This window comes from Idiotropiscis lumnitzeri, chromosome 14 (assembly GCF_059441095.1).
Source record: "Idiotropiscis lumnitzeri isolate Australia: NSW breed Sydney's pygmy pipehorse chromosome 14, RoL_Ilum_1.0, whole genome shotgun sequence".
NCBI lineage: Eukaryota > Metazoa > Chordata > Actinopteri > Syngnathiformes > Syngnathidae > Idiotropiscis > Idiotropiscis lumnitzeri.
In genome coordinates this window covers 1,282,648-1,302,138 of record NC_142404.1, presented here as the reverse complement: position 1 = coordinate 1,302,138, position 19,491 = coordinate 1,282,648, and the positions used below count along the sequence as shown (strand labels likewise).

Sequence of the window (19,491 nt, the reverse complement as noted above, 5' to 3'; positions counted from 1 at the left end):
GTTTTGGTTTAGAATGTAGTTTAATGTTTTCCTTGTGTTCCTTTTTCTGTTTGTCTCGTTCTTGGGTCCTGTGCTTATCATCCCAGTCCCAAGTGTTAGCCAATCAGCTCCCTCCAACCCTTTGTTTCTTGTCCATAGTGTTGGGCAAATTGCTTCCAAAATGTAATATATTACATATAACATGTTACTTGCATGTGAAAGTGATAGGTTCCTTTACAATGTTATTGTCTTTGTAGAGTAATGAGTTACTCAAGTTTAATTACTTTTAAATTACTTTTTTTTTTTTAATCGGGATTAATTTATTTAATAATGATTTTGACCCTTTGATAGGAAAATGCCAAATTTTCTATCATACTGTATCTGGTTAAGTTAACCCGTAATGAACATTTAACTATATATTGTAGGCTATAATATTTGTTAGAGTAAATGTTCATAACTCATCCCATATTTTACTCTTTTAGTATTGTAAAGGCATTGTTCCACAGTGAGACCTATGTTTGAACCATGTGGATGAGAAGTCTCTCAGGAGAAGCGGAATTCGTGAGGACTGAGGATCAAAAGCTGCAACATCTAGGAGGTGTGCCTGAGTCACACCTCTGAAACAAATGGACTCAAACCTTTGTGCTGGAGCACCAAATGTTACGCCTGTCTTGACTATCAGTTTACAACTGCCATTGTTGTCTGTTTTTCCTTTCATGTCTGAAATTTGTTATATGTTCTCCCTTTGATCCCTTAGAAGCAAAAATCATTGTATACCTCCAGAATCCCAAATAAAGAGAGGGCTTAACAGTGTGCTTCAGAGCAGATGGAGAGTTGTAACCCAACACACCGTGTTCGTTCTCCTCGCAAGAGAAAAAGATATTCTAGTCTTCCTTTTATATATTTTATTATCTGTGTTCAGAAAATGTTCAGGTGGTTAAACCTGACAATATTAAATGTTTTGACTCTATGATGGAAGATGACTTTTTAGATGACTTCAACCACTCTGCTCTGCCAGCTGTCCACGCTTTCTTCCAATGTGCTTCTACGAGGAGACTTTTATATTCACATTGAAAACAATAACCTGGCTCTCACCAAAGAATTCTCATCATGCCTGAATGTCTTTGGCCTTAGTCAATTTGCTGATTTTCCAACTCATTCCAATGGCCAAACACTGGATCTTATCTGCTGTTTTAGTCTCACTCCCTCGAACTGTTTTTCTGGAAATGATCACTTCCGCCTCCATTCCGGAGTATAAATCACATCAACACACTACTCTATCATAGATTAAATCATCATCCCTGAATGATGGGCGACTTCAACATTCATATGAATCTCCCGTCGGAACCACTTACCGTGGTGTTTCAGACAATAATTGATACATTTGGTTTCACGCAAATAAGAGATGAAGCGACGCATACAAATGGTAATACGTTAGATTTGGTATTAACCCGAGGCTTAGCATCCTAAAAAATTATCGTATTACCATATACTAATGCTATATCTGACCATTACTTTATTAAATTTGAAGTCTTGGCTCATTGCCATCGTTCTGACCACAATTAAAGCTATAGCAGCCGCAATATTAGCTCCTCAACCACCGCTGCGCTCTCTGAGCTACTCCCTTTATCAACCGCTTCCGTTGAATTCCGCGATTAATGATGTTAATAGGGACATTAGGGCTGATAACTGTCCGATAACCTTATCTCAATTAAAAAAAGTATCTCTTGAAAGCCTAACAAAATTGGTTAGTGCGGCAAAACCGACAACTTGTGTGCTCGATCCGTTTCCTGGCAAATTAATTAAAGAACTGTTTACGACCCTAAGACCGTCTGTTTTAAATATAATTTATCTATCACTTACCATGGGTATAGTACCAGCAGCTTTTAGGACTGCCGTTCTCCGACCGCTACTTAAGCAACCAAACCTCAACCCAGAGAGTCTCAACAACTATAGGCCGGTTTCAAATCTTCCGTTTATTGCAAAAATTCTTGAAAAAGTCGTAGCGCAACAACTTAATGACTGCTAACAATCAATTTGAACCTTTCCAATCAGCTTTTAGAGTTGACCCCTCTACTGAGATGGCCCTCGCTAAAGTTACTATTGATCTTCTCATAGCTGTGGATACAACCCAAGTCTAATCCTTCCTTCCCGCACTACTTCCCCTCATTTCTGCCATTATTCATTATTCTCTCTCCACCAGCATTGTATCATCACTGCTGAAAACTGCAGCTGTCACCCCCATTCCAAAGAAACATGGTTTAGACCCCACCAACTACAATAACCTCCGCCCTATTTCCAACCTACCATTCATTTCAAAAGTACTAGAAAGAGTAGTGGCCATTCAACTTCATTCTCATCTAACCTGAAATAACCTTTATCAGTATGAGCCTTTTCAGTCCGTTTTCCATCCCCTCCATAGCACTGAATAAGCTCTACTTAAAGTCATATTTGATCTCTTCATTGCAGCTGACTCCGGTTCACATTCCATTCTCATCTTTCTTGACCTGAGTGTGGCATTTGACACCATCTCACACACCATCCTCCTCAATAGACTTTCTTCTATCTGCATCACCCACACCGCCCTCGACTGGCTCCATTCATACTTAAAAGACCGCACATAGTTCATCCAGCTGAAATCCTTCTCATCTAAGTCCCACCCAGTCACTTCAGGTGTGCCCACAGGTTATGTCCTGGGCCCCCTATTATTTATTATCTGCCTCCTTCTTGGCACCATCTTCTAAAAAAATCAATATCTCTTTTCATTGCTGCGAAGACAACACCCAGCTCTATTTCTCCTGCAAACCCATCATATCACTCCCTCACTCCTCCCTCACCTCCTGTTTATCTGAAATCAATGACTGGTTCACTAATAATTTCATGAAGCTTAACAGCGACAAATCAGAAGTTTTTCTTTTCGGTACAAAATCAATACTATCCAAAGTTGGCTTTTTTCCCATTTCGATTTCCATTGTTTCCCCTTCCACCCAGGTCAAGAGACTGGTGTGACTCTCTACATCACTCTATCTTTCCATAAGCATATCAATAAAATAACCTGGTCAGCCTGCTTCCATCTGCACACCATCAGTGGACTCCATCCCTACCTTAGCCCCTCATCCGCTTCTATCCTGGTCCACTGCCTTGTCACCTCCCGTCTCAACTATTGCAACTCTCTCTTCTTCGGTCTCCCTCACAAGTCCCTCAATAAACTTCAACTGGTACAAAACTCAGCTGCTCATGTCATCACAAGAACACACTCGTCCCATCACATCACCCCTGTTCTCCAACAACTTCACTGGCTCCCTGTCAAATTCAAAGCCATCCATAACCTTGCCCCTCATTACCTGTCGGATCTCCTGAACATTGTCACTCCAGTCCGTGCCCTCAGATCCTCCTCCTCCACTCACCTGATCGTTAAGTCTGTAAAGAATTTAAAATGGTCAAATGTTGAATTTGTAGCATTGTAAGGACTTATAGAATTAAATATTTTGGATTGAAATAACTTTTGAATAAACTGGCCCATCCATCCATTATTTGTGCCGCTTCACAAGGGTCACGAGCGTGGTGGAGCCTATCCCAGCTGTCTTCGGGTACCAGGTGGGGTATACCCTAAACTGGTTGTCAGCCAATCGTAGAGCACACAAAGACAAACAACCTTCTGCGGTCACAAACACACCTAGGGACAATCCAGGGTGTCCAATCAACCTACCATGGTCCAGAGACTGACGGCTTGGTGTGAGGACAACAGACTGCAACTCAACATTGCAAAAACAAAGGAGATCGTCATCGACTTCAAGAGGAACAAGACGATGCAGCCCCCCCTCTGCATAGTAGGCGTGTGTGTGGAGAGGGTCCACACGTTCAAGTTCCTGGGAGTACAGATCTCCGATGACCTTTCTTGGACACACAACACCTCAGCAGTGGTAAAGAAGGTCCACCAGCGCCTGCACTTCCTGAGAGTCCTCAGGAAATTCAACCTGGACAGGAAGCTGCTGCTGGCCTTCTACCACTTGTCCATCGAGAGCCTGCTGATATGTACTGTGTCTCCACCTGGTACAGCGGCTGCACTGAGGCGGACAGAGTGAGGCTCCAGAGGACAGTCAATACAGCGCAAAGGATTATTGGCTGCCCTCTCCCCTCACTGTCGCACATCTACACCGCCCGGCACACACACTCACGACCAACCTTACCTTGCGGAACAGCAACGTGATGTGTTTTTATATATCCTATTCAGTATTATTTTCCATTGCACTAACTATTCTCTTATTTATCTAATTTATATATTTATCTGAATTATTGTTGTATTGCACTGGAGAGGGGAGCGCTCTAATCTCGTTGCACACTTGAGTACAATGACAATAAAGGGATTTCTGATCTGATCTGATCTTCTGAAAACGGAGGAAACCCACGCAGGCACGGGGGGAACATGCAAACGCCACACAGGAAGGCCGGAGCCGGAATTGAACCCTGCCCCTCTGTGTTGTGAGGCCACTGTGCTAACCAGTTGTCCATCGTGCCTAAAGAGCCCCAATTACATGTTAATATGGCATTCCTTGCTTGATGTCACTTTAAAAGGTCTTGCATCCATTGAACTTGCGAGCTCTTGGACAGTTTCAGGTTTTCTTGCTTTGCAGGATGTTAGAATAGCGTCTCAGAGCTGCCGAACTGTCTCCCACCCTTATAGATCTTTCGCTCGATGATGCTCCAGAGGTTATCAATAGGGTTGAGGTCAGGATAAAATGGTGGCTACACCATCAGTTTCTCTTCTCTTATTCCCATCGCAGCCAGTTAATCTGTGATCTTTGCAGAATGAGATGGGGATTTTTTTTTGTCTGAAGGTACTGTTCTTTTTGTACCATGGAAGAAACTAGTCAGTCAGAAACTGTACATACTTTGCAGACATTTTTTCCACACCCTCAGGGACCTTATAGGGATGTACCAGCTCTCTCTTCATCACTCCAGTCCAAAACATGACAACCCCACCCACTTGCTGCCATGTCGGCTTATTGGCTATTGTGGCCATTCACCAACCATCCGCTTCTCCAGGCATCTGGGTCATCAAGGTTTTCACGGCACTCATTGGTAAACAAAACTGTTTGAAAATTAGTCTTCATGTGTTCCTGAGCCCACTGCAACCATTTCTGCTTTACGGTGACTGAATATTATCTTTGAGCACACATGGAAACTTCTTGAGAATTCCACACCCTGAGGTTCGTGGGACTCCAAAGGCACCAGCGGCTTTAAATACCTCTTTTCTGCCATTTTTGGTGGTCCTTAGCCAAAACAATGTTTTGTACAATGCACATACTGGTTTTACATATTTGCACCTACTGGTGGTGTGCCTTTCCGTAGTCTTTCATGGCCACCCTTCACCCTTTAATGTTCGCATGCTGTCGTCAGGTCAGTAACGTCCTCCTTTCCTCTATATAAGCAGCGCGTTAGCTTGAAATTGTCTCAGTCAGTCCAGCTTAGTGCTCAAAAAAGTTACACAAGTTACAGATTTTTGGAACTCCGTCCACACATAAGGTGCGCCGCATTATTAGGCACCCTGTCCATGTCCATTTTGGGGGAACATTTAGGACTTTGAGTCCCAAACAGTCATGAAAATACGGTAAATTTGTTTCCCGCAATTTGTAACGCGTTACCAGACTCAATAGCTGTAATAATTGAGAGTAACTCATTAGATTACTTGGTTTCTCCCAAAACATGTTACTGTAACGCGTTGTAATGCGTTACCCCCAGCACGGCTTGTTCAGGTGCTCTTCGTCTCGCCATTTTGTCTGTATTTAGTTCCCTGCTTTCTTTCAGTCCTTGTTGGTTAATTGTCCTCTGTCCTAGTCACGTCACGTTTGCAGTCCAAGTCCTTTTCCCTTGTCTGAGTTTAGTTTCTTTGATCCTTGTTTTGGAACTCATATTTATTTAGTTTTTGATCCACTCTACTACCTTTGTTTGCCTTTTTGTTCTTTTAAATTAATACCTTGAGTCCTCCTCCACGTCAACCCCTGGCACTCTGGAATAGAAAAATAGCCGAATTGCAAAAATATCCTCATATACACACAGAAGGACTTGATTAACATGCATTTATCACATATCAGTTGGTGAACATTTCTACTTCTAGAGCACATGTGTATAACTCCGGTCCTGGAGGGCCGCTTTCCTGCATGCTTTCATTTGAATAAGGGGTGTTGCAGCCGGGTGTTTTGCTACTGGTGGGTGTAGATCCAAAGAAAATATAATCTTCAACATACAAGCAGAATTTTGCAGACTCTGGTTTGGCCTTCTTTTACACTTGTAGCTCTGTTTTATTCGGAAGACTTACGCTTCAACCATGACTCCATTGTTTGCGTATTCAAGTGATTGGACAGGTAACGAGAGGTGGCACGTGACAAATTGGGTCGAACCATTCTCGTTTGGGGGAGAATCTGGGTTTTTAAAATAATCAAATTGAATCACCAACGGAAAATAAAATTAGTTTGATGACCTTATATTTTCCTGAAACATTTAATTAATTATTTTGAAAGGATTTTTGCATGTTTGTTTTATTTAAAATCTCGCTTACCCCCTGGAGTTCCTTCATGTACTCCAGGGGTACGCGTACCCCCATTTGCGAACCACTAGTATACAGTCTCTATACCTTATGTTGCTTCCTTCAAGCCAATTTTCAAATTCAGTGGCTATGGTCCGATTCTACTGCCGTTCCAATATTACACTCCTCAACAAGATGGCACTTGCTTACATTCATAAAAAAAAAGAAAAAACTCTATCCTTGAATCTACTTCATAACCTTATTGCTTGTGTATTTAAGTCGTGAACATTTAGCGATATTATCTTGATACTGTTATCCATTTTTAGCTTTTTCTTTCATCCTCACATGTGTATCCCAACAAAAATGAACTAAATAACTGTACACGCAACGCAATCTGAAAAAGGGAAATAAAAAATAATGAGGGTTTCAAACCCGGTGATCCTAATACTATATGGAGAGGATCAAAAATAGATGATCTTCGTGCAAGCTAGTGTTAACTCTCAAAAGTTGGACATGTGGCTCCATGACTTCATCCATCCATTATCCGCCGCTTATCCGGGGTCGAGTCAAAGAGTTAACCGCGAGTTAAGGGAGTTGACTTAACAAGATAAAGATAAAAGATAAAGATGTCCTTTATTAGTCCCACAATGGGGAAACTTGAGGTGTTACAGCAGCAAAGATATAGATCACACAGAGTCGGCGGCGTAATGTACCCGTTAATGTATAACATTAGCAGCAGACATTCATAAAAAGCATGCAAATATACACAGTATAAACGTATCTAAGTGTAAGGAAACACTCCTAATGCCTGTCCATTATACAGAGGGGGAAACGCTGTAATGATAAAAACTACTGAATGATTAAAAATACTGCAATGATAAAAATATTGCAATGATAAAAGTACTGTAATGGTAAGAGTACTGAAATGATAGAAAAGTACTGCATGATAGAAAATACTGCAATGATAAAAGTACTGTAATGGTAAAAAGTACTGCAATGATAAAATATACTGCAATGGTAAAAGTACTGTGATAGTAAAAATACTGCAATGATGAAAGTACTGTAATAGTAAAAGTACCGCAATGATAGGAAATACTGCAATGATAAAAGTACTGCAATGATAAAAGTACTGTAATAGTGAACGTCCTGCAATGGGAGAAATACTGCAGTGATAGAAGCACTGTTATAAGAATACTGTAATGGTAAACAAAATACATCATTGGCCAATATTTAAGTATACCATTGGCTGAAAGTACAGTAGTAGTGTATATTGCATCCTAGGACTGCACACTTGCACTAATGCCCTCCAGTTTGTAGGCCTGACCCAATGTTCTTGTTAAAAAGTCTGACAGCAGTCGGCAGGAAGGAGCGGCGAAATCTCTCTTTGGTACAGCGAGGGTGTAACAGTCTATCACTGAAGGAGCTGTGGAGTGTTCTCAGAATGTCATTGAGTGGGTGGGCTGGGTTGTCCAGCATTGATGACAGTTTTGCCGTCATCCTCCTGCCCCCCACTGAGTCCACAGAGTCCAGGGAGCAGCCCAGGACAGAGCTGGCCCTCCTCACTAGTTTGTCCAGTCTCTTTTTGTCCCGGCCCGAGATGGCTCCTGCCCAGGAGACCACTCCATAGAAGATGACTGATGAAACCACCGAGTCATAGAAGTTCCTGAGGAGTGTTCCCCGAACGCCAAAGGACCTCAGCCTCCTGAGTAGGAAGAGTCTGCTCTGACCTTTCTATAGAGAGCGTCTATGTTGTCGCTCCAGTCCAGTTTATTGTTCAGATGAACACCCAGGTACTTGCAAGTTGAGACCCTCTCAACGTCTGTTCTCTGGATATTCACTGGTGCAGGTGAAGAGTGCCGACGCTTGCGGAATCCACCACCAGCTCTTTGGATTTCACAGCGTTGATTTGGAGGCGGTTCTGCTGACACCAGTCCACGAACCCCTGCATAACCCCTCTGTACTCCCGATCGTCACCGTCAGTGATGAGGCCGACAATCGCAGAGTCATTAGAGAACTTCTGCAGGTGACAGGTTGTGGAATTGTATTTGTAATCCGAGGTGTAGAGGGTGAAAAGGAAGGGAGCCGGAACAGTTCCCTGCGGCGCTCCCGTGCTGCAGAGGAGCACGTCAGACACACAGTCCTGTGTCCTCACGTACTGTGGCCGGTTTGTGAGGTAGTCGTGGATCCATGTGATGAGGTGGTGGGCCACTCCCGCCTGCTCCAGCTTGTCTCCCAATAAGGCGGGCTGGATGGTGTTGAAAGCACTTGAGAAATCAAAGAACATGATCCTCACCGTGCCCCCCGCCTTCTCCAGGTGGGAGAGTGAAGTGTGGAGCAGGTAGATGATGGCATCATCCACACTGATGCCAGACTGGTATGCGAACTGGAATGGGTCCATTGAGGAGCTGACCAGGGGGCGCAGATGGACGAGGACCAGTCTAGCCAGGGTCTTCATCAGATGAGACGTCAGCGCCACTGGTCTGAAGTTGTTGAGCTCCTTCGGATGGGGTGTCTTTGGAACCGGAACCAGGCAGGATGTTTTCCACAGATGGGGACTCTGCCCAGCTTCAGGCTCAGGTTGAACATGTGCTGGACGATTCCACACAGCTGGTCTGCGCAGGATTTGAGGAGCTGGGAGCTAATCCCATCTGGGCCTGCTGCCTTCCTCGCCTTCATCTTCCTCAGCTGGTTCTTCACCTGAGATGTTGTGAGGAACAAGGCTGAGCAGGAGGAAGTGGTGGTTGTCTGATGAGGCTGGGAACTGGAGCCTGTGGAGAGAGAGAGGGGAGCGAGAGGGGGAGAGAGGGTCTTGTTCGCAGTGGCAGGAGTGGTTGGTGGGGGCTGCAGCAGGGCAGCCTGAGTGGGGTCAGCATTTGATCAAACCTTTTGAAAAATGGGTTCAACTCACACCTCCCACACAGTTGTGTTGAAACAGTCCTTTGAGGCCTCCTCGGCTTCTCCGGACCATCGCTGAACTGTGCGTGTCACAGCTGGCTGCCTGCGGACCAGAGGTTTGTACACAGGCAGGAGAGCAACCAAGTTATGGTCAGCTTTGCCCAGCGGGGGGAGGGGCAGTGACGTGTACGCCTCCTTGGTGTTGGCATAGAAGAGGTCCAATATTCTATTGTCTCTGGTGTGGCAGGTTACATATTGTGTGAATGAAGGCAGAGAGGAGGAAGGAGAAGCATGATTGAAGTCACCAGCGATAAGGAGCAGGGCATTTGGGTGCTGTGTTTGTCGCCTGCTCACAGCTGCAGTCAGTACGTCACAGGCTGTCTCACTGTTTGCAGAGCGTGGCACGTACGCCGCCACCGCGATCACATGACTGAACTCTCGCGGTAAATAGAACGAACGCATGCTAACAGCTATCAGCTCAATGTCCCGACTGCAAAGTTGATCCTTAACAGTTATAATAATAATAATAATTAATAATAATAATTTGCCCTTTATTAGTCCCACAATGGGGAAATTCGAGATTCGAACCCAGGCCTCCTGGGGAGACTGGGTCCTGAACGCGGCGCCTTAGACCACTCGGCCATCCTGGCAACAAAAATTCGAGATTCGAACCCAGGCCTCCTGGGGGAGACTGGGTCCTGAACGCGGCGCCTTAGACCACTCGGCCATCCTGTGCCCAGGGTTACACCATCTATCATTAACAAACACAGCTAGCCCTCCCCCTTTCCTCTTACCGCTCTCCAGTGTCCTGTCCGCGCGTAGTATTTGGAAGCCGTCCAATTCCACGACGGCGTCCGGCGTTAGCTCTGTTAGCCACGACTCCGTGAACACCAGCAAGCTAGCCTCCCGGACAATCCTCTCATGCGGGGTTAGCGCTGTTAGCTCGTCCATTTTATTGGGGAGGGATCTAACATTCCCTATAATAATGAACGGTAGGACGGGGTTGTATCGTCTCCTCCTTGCCTGGCGTTTAGCCCCCGCACAACATCCCCGTCTCTTCCTCCTCAGCTCACGGGGGATATCGGGTCTCGCTCCAGGAGCCGACGTGGGGTTAGCACGGAGTGCTAACAGCTGATCTCTTGAGTACACAATCGTTCCGTAGCTCCGAGTTTCGTCTCCGGACACGATCGCGCACGATCGCGCAAAAAACAGCCCCCAAGCACCGCAAGTTGTATGTCCATTGCTGAGATGAGGTCAAAATAAAATAAAACGGGGTAAAGGGAAAAAACACACGAAAAAGTCTCAATAGTGAGCCACGCTGCTGTAAACAGGCAGCCACTCGCGCGGCGCCGGAACCGGAAGTTTTCCCCCTTTTAAATACATTCTAAGCACCAATTTTGTTTTGTACCCTGATAATTTGCCCTCACTGATTGTCCTTGGGATTGATGCTCTGAGGAGGTCGTCCTGATTCGAGCATAGCAGTCGATCTGACCAAGTGGTGCAGACTGAAAGTGTCAGGAACATCCATCGGGTCACGGAGGCAGCGGCTTCAGCAGGGAAACTCAGATTTCTCTCTCCCCAGCCACGTCTTTCAGCTCTTCTGGAGGGATCCCCAGGCATTCCCTGGCCAGCCGGGAGTCTCTCCAGCGTGTCCTGGGTCGTCCTCGGGGCCTCCTGCCAGTGGGACATGCCCGGAACAGCTCACCGGGGAGGCGTCCAGGAGGCATCCTAATCAGATGCCTGAGCCACCTCATCCGGCTCCTTTCAACGTGGAGGAGCAGCGGCTCGACACTGAGTCCCTCCCGGATGGCCGACCTTCTCACCCTATCTCTAACCCTCCACCCTGTGGAGGAAACTCATTTCGGCCGCTTGTATCCGAGATCTTGTTCTTTCGGTGATGACCCACAGCTCGTGACCATAGGTGACGGTAGGAACGTGGATCGACCGGTAAATCGAGAAATTCGCCTTTTGGCTCAGCCCCCTCTTCACCACGACAGACCAATGCGGACGCTGCACCAATCTGCCTTTCGATCTCTCGCTCCATCCTCCCCTCACTCGTGAACAAGACCCCAAGATACTTAAACTCCTCCTCTTGGGGCAGGATCTCTTCCCCGACCTGGAGAAGGCATTCCACCCTTTTCTGACTGAGATCCATGGTCTTAGATTTGGAGGTGCTGATTTTCATCCCAACCGCTTCACACTCGGCTGCGAACCGCTCCAGTGAGAGTTGGAGATCATGGCTTGAAGAAACCACAGTACCACATCATCTGCAAAAAGCAGAGATGCAATACTGAGGCCACCAAACCGGACTCCCTCATTGCCTCGACTGCGTCTAGAAATTCTGTCCATAAAAGTTCTGAACAGAATCGGTGACAAAGGGTAGCCTTGGCGGAGTCCAACCCTCACTGGAAACGAATCCGACTTCCGGCCGGCAATGCGGACTAAACTCTGACATCATGGTACAGGGACCGAACAACCCGTATTAGTGGGCTGGTGTTCCATATTCCTGAAGCACACCCCACAGAACTCTCAGAGGGACACCTTCTCCAGCTCCACAAAAAACATGTAGACTGGTTGGGCAAACTCCCATGCACCCTCAAGGACCCTGCAGAGAGTGTAGAGCTGGTCCACTGTTCCACGGCCAGGATGAAAACCACAGTGCTCCTCCTGGATCTGAGATTCGATCCCCCGACGGACCCCTCCTCTCCCGTTCCCCTGAGTAAACCTTACCAGGGAGGCTGAGGAGTGTGATTCCTCTGTAATTGGAACACACTCTTTGGTCCCCCTTCTTAAAAAGTGGGACCACCACCCCAGTCTGCCAAATCCTGAGGCACTGTTCCCGATGTCCATGCAATGTTGTAGAGGCGTTGTCAACCATGACAGCCCCACAGCATCCAGAGCCTTTAGGAACGCCGGGCGGATCTCATCCACCCCCGGGAAAACATGGTCAATATATTGTCATCATCATGAGGGGTCTTTGTGGGCTGTGCTTTGTCTGGATCCTCACCTAGGACCTATTTGCCATGGGTGACCCTACCAGGGGCAAAAAGCCACAGACAACTTGGCTCCTAGGATCATTGGGACGTTCTGTTAATTCTGAAATTTGTTCTTTTAGGTGGCAAATTTCAAACGCTGCATTTCGCAAATTTTCTTCCTACTCACAGGCAGTTTGCGTGTACACGGTGAGGTTGTGTATCAATTTAGCAACTGTTTTTGAGGTCAACACTGTCAGAAGATGGCGACAAAGAAGGTTTGTTGAACTCAGACTTAGACTGGTGTTGCTTTGCTTCTAACTGAGTTAGATTTTCACTAATTTGTGCATGTATCTGTTGTTCAGCTGTCAAGACACTTTTCATCTGGTCAAGATTGTGGTCGTTCCATTTCAACCGTGTTCAACAACGTTTAAAACACATGTGTCAAACTCAAGGCCCGGGGCCAGATCTGGCCCGCGACCTCATATTTTGTGGCCCTCAATGGGCAGATCATGTGCGTCAACTTCATGTTTCTAACACACTTTTTTTTTTTTAACAACATTGAGATATGAGACGTTGCCATTTATTTGTAACCAATCCTCCCCTTTTAAAATAAATGGAAGAATTGTTGAACTAACAATTACTGACTGGCTTTCCGTGAATTTGTTGTGTGTATGTGATAATGTAAGGTGATCATAAATTTATATAGGTTCACAGTCATAACGGCCCTCTGAGGGAAACCGTAACTACAATGTGGCCCGTCCACAAAAATGACTTTGACACCCCTGGTTTAAAACAATACGGCTAAGAGTTTGTCCCATGTGTCACGGTTTCATTTTGAGCATCACCGCAAAATTGGCCCATGTTAGTATCCAAAATCTCAGGGCTTAATTTGGAATGGTCAGGTTCACAAGTGCATTCTCTAAAATCTCCATATTGTACGGTAGCTTTATCCCTGTCAATTTGAATAGGTGTACGCCTACCTTAATCAACTTGGAGGTCGGTCTAGTTGTTCACCAATTAGATAGTGCTTGGGGGTGGGCTTGATGTTCAATCAATTGATTTAAAAGATTTTGATTTTAAGTCAGAACTTTACTGCATCACTGTATTGAGGATGGAAGCTGACAGCACAATAGCCAGAAAGGAGGAATGTTTACATAAAAGTTAAGGCAACATTTAAGGATGTTACCCAATTATGTGTAAAATTATTTAAATGGCAATGCATCAAATAATTTATAACAATTCATAAAGGCAATATTGCATTAAAAAATTAATTAAGTTGGCTAAATTCAAGGCAAACTCACTATAAATTGAAGTTGAGTGTTTCGGAAATTAATCTTGTTGACTTGAAAACAGTCACATTAAATTAAATTAGTATTTAATTTACACCTTATTTCCAAAAAGTCCCACGAATGAGCGAAACAATTGAATGGATTGACACTGACAAGCTGTCTATTGAAGGAAAATTAAATACTTGAAACCGAAAGTTAATTATTTCAGCCATTCCTTGGTTTGCTAATAATTAAAGTTATCCAGCGCTTTAAATTTTGTAGGGGTTGCATTGACTGCGGTACCCGAAATCACCACAGTACCCTTTTACCATAAAAGTGACCACGTCGTGTCTGGAGTTTGTCGAGCACTTAAGTTTTATTACTTTAGAATGGTGGGGCAACTCTGTCACTCAAGAATAACTCCAGAAGTGTATTAAACTGAGTCAAAGCTTGTAAAAGCTTACTCAAGTAGGATTTAGACGCAACAAAGCATTAGCAATGCGGCTTTAGTAGGCTAGGCTACCTGTCAAGGCTAGCTTAACTTGTCAGCGAATGCTTCAAAGTGGAAATGGCGCAATCACGCAAGCTTCCGGTAACGTTATCGTGACGTCACATAGCGGCTCGTCAAAGAGTGAGTTTCTTGTTTTTATAATTGTTTAGCAAGCAAGTGTATGCTCCCAATTCAACAGTCAACGTACCTGCCAGCACCCACACAGCAGGACTACAGGATGCAAAGACAAGGTTGGTAGACTCCAGCTCCACTGTATCATGATTCTGCTGTCACCACTGAACAGAGCTACAAGGGGCCGCGCCCCTCCATACTCTACTTCAGCCACCGTGATCCATGTGAGTTTGCACGCTCGAAGATGGCTTTGGAGAACCTCTTACCAGTGGGAGGGACAGAACTCTTCAACCAGTAAATCCTGGTTGATCATTTGAATTTAGAAGAGGCAAAGTTGATTGCATATTACAAAATCAACTCACCTACGCCTTACACATACACCATGTCAGCACTCAACGAGAAATTTGGTCAGCCCCACCAACTAGCCCTCAAGAAAAAGTGTCCTCGACTCACCTGATATTCGTCGTGGCGACAACGCAGCCTTCGAGCGGTACGCCCTTCATGTACAATCACTGGTCAGTCTACTGAGGACATTGGGCAGAGACGGTGATGTCGAACTCCGCTGTGCTCTCATGTGCCGAGACAGCTCAGCAAACTATCTCCAGAGCAGCGAGCAGACTTCCGTCGGTGCACCTTCCGAGGAGCTGGCAACGTTCCCTCTCTGCTTGATCTGGCCGAGTGGCTCAAATATGAATCGTGATGTCTGGATTTCAATGGGCCAACAGCATCCAAAGGGGCAAAGGAGAAGCAAGCATCCAAGTCCGAGAGTCACCAAGCACAGCGGACTGTTACCGTTCTTCACGGCGCCAAGAGCCCTGAGAACAACATTGCACCGGTGAAGGACTCACAGAGGAAGAAAGGGAGACCCAAGCCCTAATGCCCTTTCTGCGAAAATGAGGAGCACTTTCTCAGTAAATGTGAGGAAGTAACAAAGCTGAACAGAGGAGAGCTCACAGATTGGATAGAGTCCAACAAGAGGTGCTGGCGCTGTGCAAGGCATCACCAAGCATCTTAGTGTAATCTGAAGAAGCCCTGCAGCATGTTTCAAGGAAAACATCCACAGCTCATTCATGAAGGCGAAGGCAATACCCACCCAAACTCACACCTGTTCGACCTGATACCCTCTGGCAGGTGCTACAGGTGCATCAAATCAAGGACCAATAGACTGAGAAACAGTTTCTTCCCAAGAGCCATCTCCATTCTAAACTCACACACACACACACGACCACGCGTACCTTGCAGAACAGCAACGTGATGTGTTTTGATATACCCTATTCAGTATTATTTTCCATTGCACTAACTATTCTCTTATTTATCTAATTTATATATTTATCTGAATTATTGTTGTATTGCACTGGAGAGGGGAGCTCTCTAATCTCGTTGCACACTTGAGTACAATGACAATAAAGGGATTTCTGATTCTGATTCTGAAGTTAAGGAGAGAGAACGTAGACCTTCAAACTGCGAAAAGAGTCAGCAAGTGATCCCCACTACTGAGGTCCTGTATGTCGACCGCCCCCCCAGAGGGTAACAGGGTCTTACTGAGGTCGTCCAAGTGCTTCTGCATCACGGCAAACAAACCATAACTACTTATGCCATCCTGGACGACGGGTCAGAAGGCACAATGCTCCTCTCAGCAGCTGCTTGAGAGCTGGGCATACAAGGCACGGGGGAGGACCTCCCGCTGCAAACCATTCAACATGATGTTCAGAGTTTCCTTGGCTCGACAGTGTCTTTCCGCATCTCTCACGCTGCTGACCCCAAGACCAGCCTCAAAGTGTATAAAGCCTTCACTGCAGCACGCCTCGGTCTGGCACAACAGTCCTACCCGATGGATAGACTCCAGCAGAGGTACCCTCATTTAGTTGGGTTACCCATCAAGGCTTTCCACAATGCCAGGTCACTGTTGCTTATTGGGTCCGACCACCCACACCTGATTACCACTTTCGAGACAATCAGACTGGACACTCCAGGTGGAACCGCAGCTCTCCGTAACAGATTAGGCTGGGTCCCCCAGGGTTCGGCAAATGTAATACAGGACTTACGCCCACAAGAGTGTTTGTTGACATCAGTATCCCCAGTCAATACAGAACTGTTTAGGCATGTTGAAAGACTTTGGCAACTTGACACTCTTCCCGACAGAAGCGACAGGTTGTAGCGAGGTCAAAGCAAGATCAAGCAGCCATGGCCCTGCTTGAAGAGAAGACCATCCTCTTATAGTGGGGTGGGATCCTTCACGATGCCACCCCCCCTTGTGCGTAAACAAAACATGCCTATTCTCCACGCTCCGAAAGAAGCCGTCTTCCCAAGTTTGCGGAGCACAGAATGACGAGTGGTCAAAGATCCAGAGCGTGCCAAGGTCTACGGCATTGAGATCCAGAAGCTGGTGGATGCAGGCTCCGTCTCCAAGTTAAGCCTTGTTATTTATGTTTGCTCGGTTTTATTACCACCAACTGTGGCACAGTATCGCTACACCCGCCAGGACATCGTGGACATTGATTATTGATACAAAATAACCGTCTCAGAGGAATTTTGCTATGATCGCAAAATTCCTGACGAGCTAGCGAGGCCGCCCGGCTCACCGTGGATTGTGATCGGGGCCGGGAGGCGACGCAGACGACAGAGAGAGAGGAAGCAGAAGCGGGGTTGCAAGTCCAGTGTCCTACTAAAGTTACGACAGCAGCCCCACAAGCAACCACTGCCAAGTCTCTACCCGACCAACACCAGATCTGTAGTCCATAAAATCGACGATCTGGAATTACAAATCCTGGGAAACCACTATGTACGAGACAGCTGTGTGATCATCATAACAGAATCCTGGCTGCTCTCCAACGCTCCCGACGCTAGCATCCAGATAGCTGAGCGCTCGCTTCATCGCGCGGATCGTACGAGAGACACCGGTAAGAGCAGGGGTGGGGGGCTCTGTGTTTACGTGCATGAAGACTGGTGCAATAACAGCATGATCGTTGAGAAGCACTCATCCCCCGACATCGAGTACATGTCCGTTAAATGCCGGCCTTATTTTCTCCTGAGGGAGCTAACAGCAGTGATTGTCAATGCTGTTTACATCCTTCCCGATGCTAGCACTAGCACGGCGCTCTCGCTACTCGCGCGCGTCATTAACAACCCCGATGGTGTTCATACAGTAGCGGGAGACTTTATTAAGGCCAATTTAAAGACTGTACTCCCAAAGTTCCACCAGCATGTCAAGTGCCCAACGAGAGGAGACAACTCTCTTGATCATGTGTAGTCAAAAATCAAGCACGGATTCAGAGCCATCCCACTCGCCCCCCTCGGCCAGTCAGACCACCTGTCCTTGCTGCTGGCACACGCCCCTCTCAGACACAGATTCAGGCCCACCACAAAGACAGTGAAAACCTCGCATGAGACCGCCATGAGTGAATTACAGGACTGCTTTCAAGACACAGACTGGGACCTCTTTGATCATCAGGACCTTGATGTCTACACAGAGTGTGTACTGGACTACATCAGGTTCTGCATAGAAACTGTGTCTCTGAACAAGACAATAAAGACTTTCCCAAACACGAAACCCTGGATGTCCAGCCAGGTTTGCTCACTCCTCAAGGCCCGTGACACTGCCTTCAGGTGAGGTGACAGAGCTCTGTAAAGTGTGGCTCGTGCTGACCTGAAAAAAGGCATCAAGCTAGCCAAAACGGACTACAAGAGGAGGCTGGAGTCCCACCTTGCCAGCAACAGACCACGGGAGGTGTGGCAGGGTCTACAGAGCATCACCAACTACAGAGGTAATAGCATAACATCTGAAGACCCGAGTGCCTTGCTGGCGGAGGAGCTAAACTGCTTCTTTGCTCGCTTTGACTCGCCCCAACCGTCACAGCCCCGCATTCCATGCCTCAACTCCCCCTCACTCACCATAGAGGAACACGATGTGCGCTCCTGGCAGTAAACCCCAGGAAAGCTACTGGACCAGATGGAATACCAGGCAAAGTCCTCAGAGCATGTGCCCACCAACTATCACATGTTTTTTTCAGGATCTTCAACCACTCCCTGGCTCAAGCAGTCATCCCCTCCTGCTTGAAAACTTCCACCATTATTCCTGTCTCCAGAAAAGTCACCCACAGTCCACCTGAATGACTACCGTCCTGTTGCCCTCACACCAGTCATCATGAAGTGCTTTGAGAGACTGGTTCTCCAGCACATCAGAGACTGCCTTCCTCCCACACTGGATCCCTACCTGTTTGCATACCGAGCAAACAGAGCCACTGAGGACGCCATCGACACTGCTCTGCATGTTGTGCTGGGCCATCTGGAACAAAAGCAGAGCTCTGCCAGGATGCTCTTTGTGGACGACAGCTCGTTGTTCAATACGATCATCCCAGACATCCTCATCACCAAACTGGACATTCTCGGCCTCCCTGCCCTCACACGCATCTGGATTAAGGACTTTCTGACCAACAGAACCCAGACTGTGATGCTCGGCCCCTACACAACCTCCACCCGAACGCTGAGCACCGGTTCCCCTCAAGGATATGTGCTGGGCCCTCTCCTGTACGCCCTCTACACCTATGACTGCAGCTCGGCCCACCGGAAACAACACCATCGTCAAATTTTCTGCCGATATGACAGTGGTCGGTCTGATCTCAAAAGGAGACGAGACAGCTTACAGGGAGGAGGTCCAGAGACTAACGGCATGGTGTGAGGACAACAGACTACAGCTCAACATTGCAAAAACAAAGGAGATCGTCATTTCAGGAGGAACAAGACTGGAGAGGGGGGCTCTCTCATCTTGTTGCACACTGTACAATGACAATAAAGGGTTTTCTGATTTCTGATTCTGGTTCTGATTCTGAAGGTCTTTGTTGGCACTAGAGTGGCAGAGATACGGGAACTCACTAGCCCAGATGCCTGGCAATGCGTAGACTCAGAGAGAAATCCTGCTGACAATATCACAAGGGGCAAGAAACTGCTAGACCTTGTGGAAGCCCAACCGTTGGAGTCAAGGACCTTCATTCCTCCTCCAAGCCCCAGAAGATTGGCCAGTCAGGCCCAGACTTGATAAGGACGATGCTGAGGAAGTCTGCCTTCTGTGGTCTCACTACAGTCCCCATCAGCACTGCAGATGCAATGCCGTATGACACCTGGAAGGACTTCCTGCACGCTACAGTGCTGTGGAGCTGCAGGGGGCGGCAGAATTGGAGCAGCTGATATACTGAAGATTGAAGAAGATTACCGCAGGGCAGAAATCCT

General features: G+C 46.7%; 1 protein-coding gene across 2 annotated transcripts in view; it reads left to right on the top strand.

The window, feature by feature from the left end:
* The window catches only part of ifngr2 (interferon gamma receptor 2), a 49,261-nt gene extending 48,469 nt beyond the window's left edge, over positions 1 to 792 (top strand). For both annotated transcript variants that reach the window (XM_088314323.1, XM_088314322.1), the window contains exon 7: positions 1 to 792. This exon is cut by the window's left edge and continues 228 nt beyond it. The gene's annotated coding sequence lies outside the window, so the exon portion shown is untranslated.
* Positions 793 to 19,491: the final 18,699 nt, after the last annotated feature.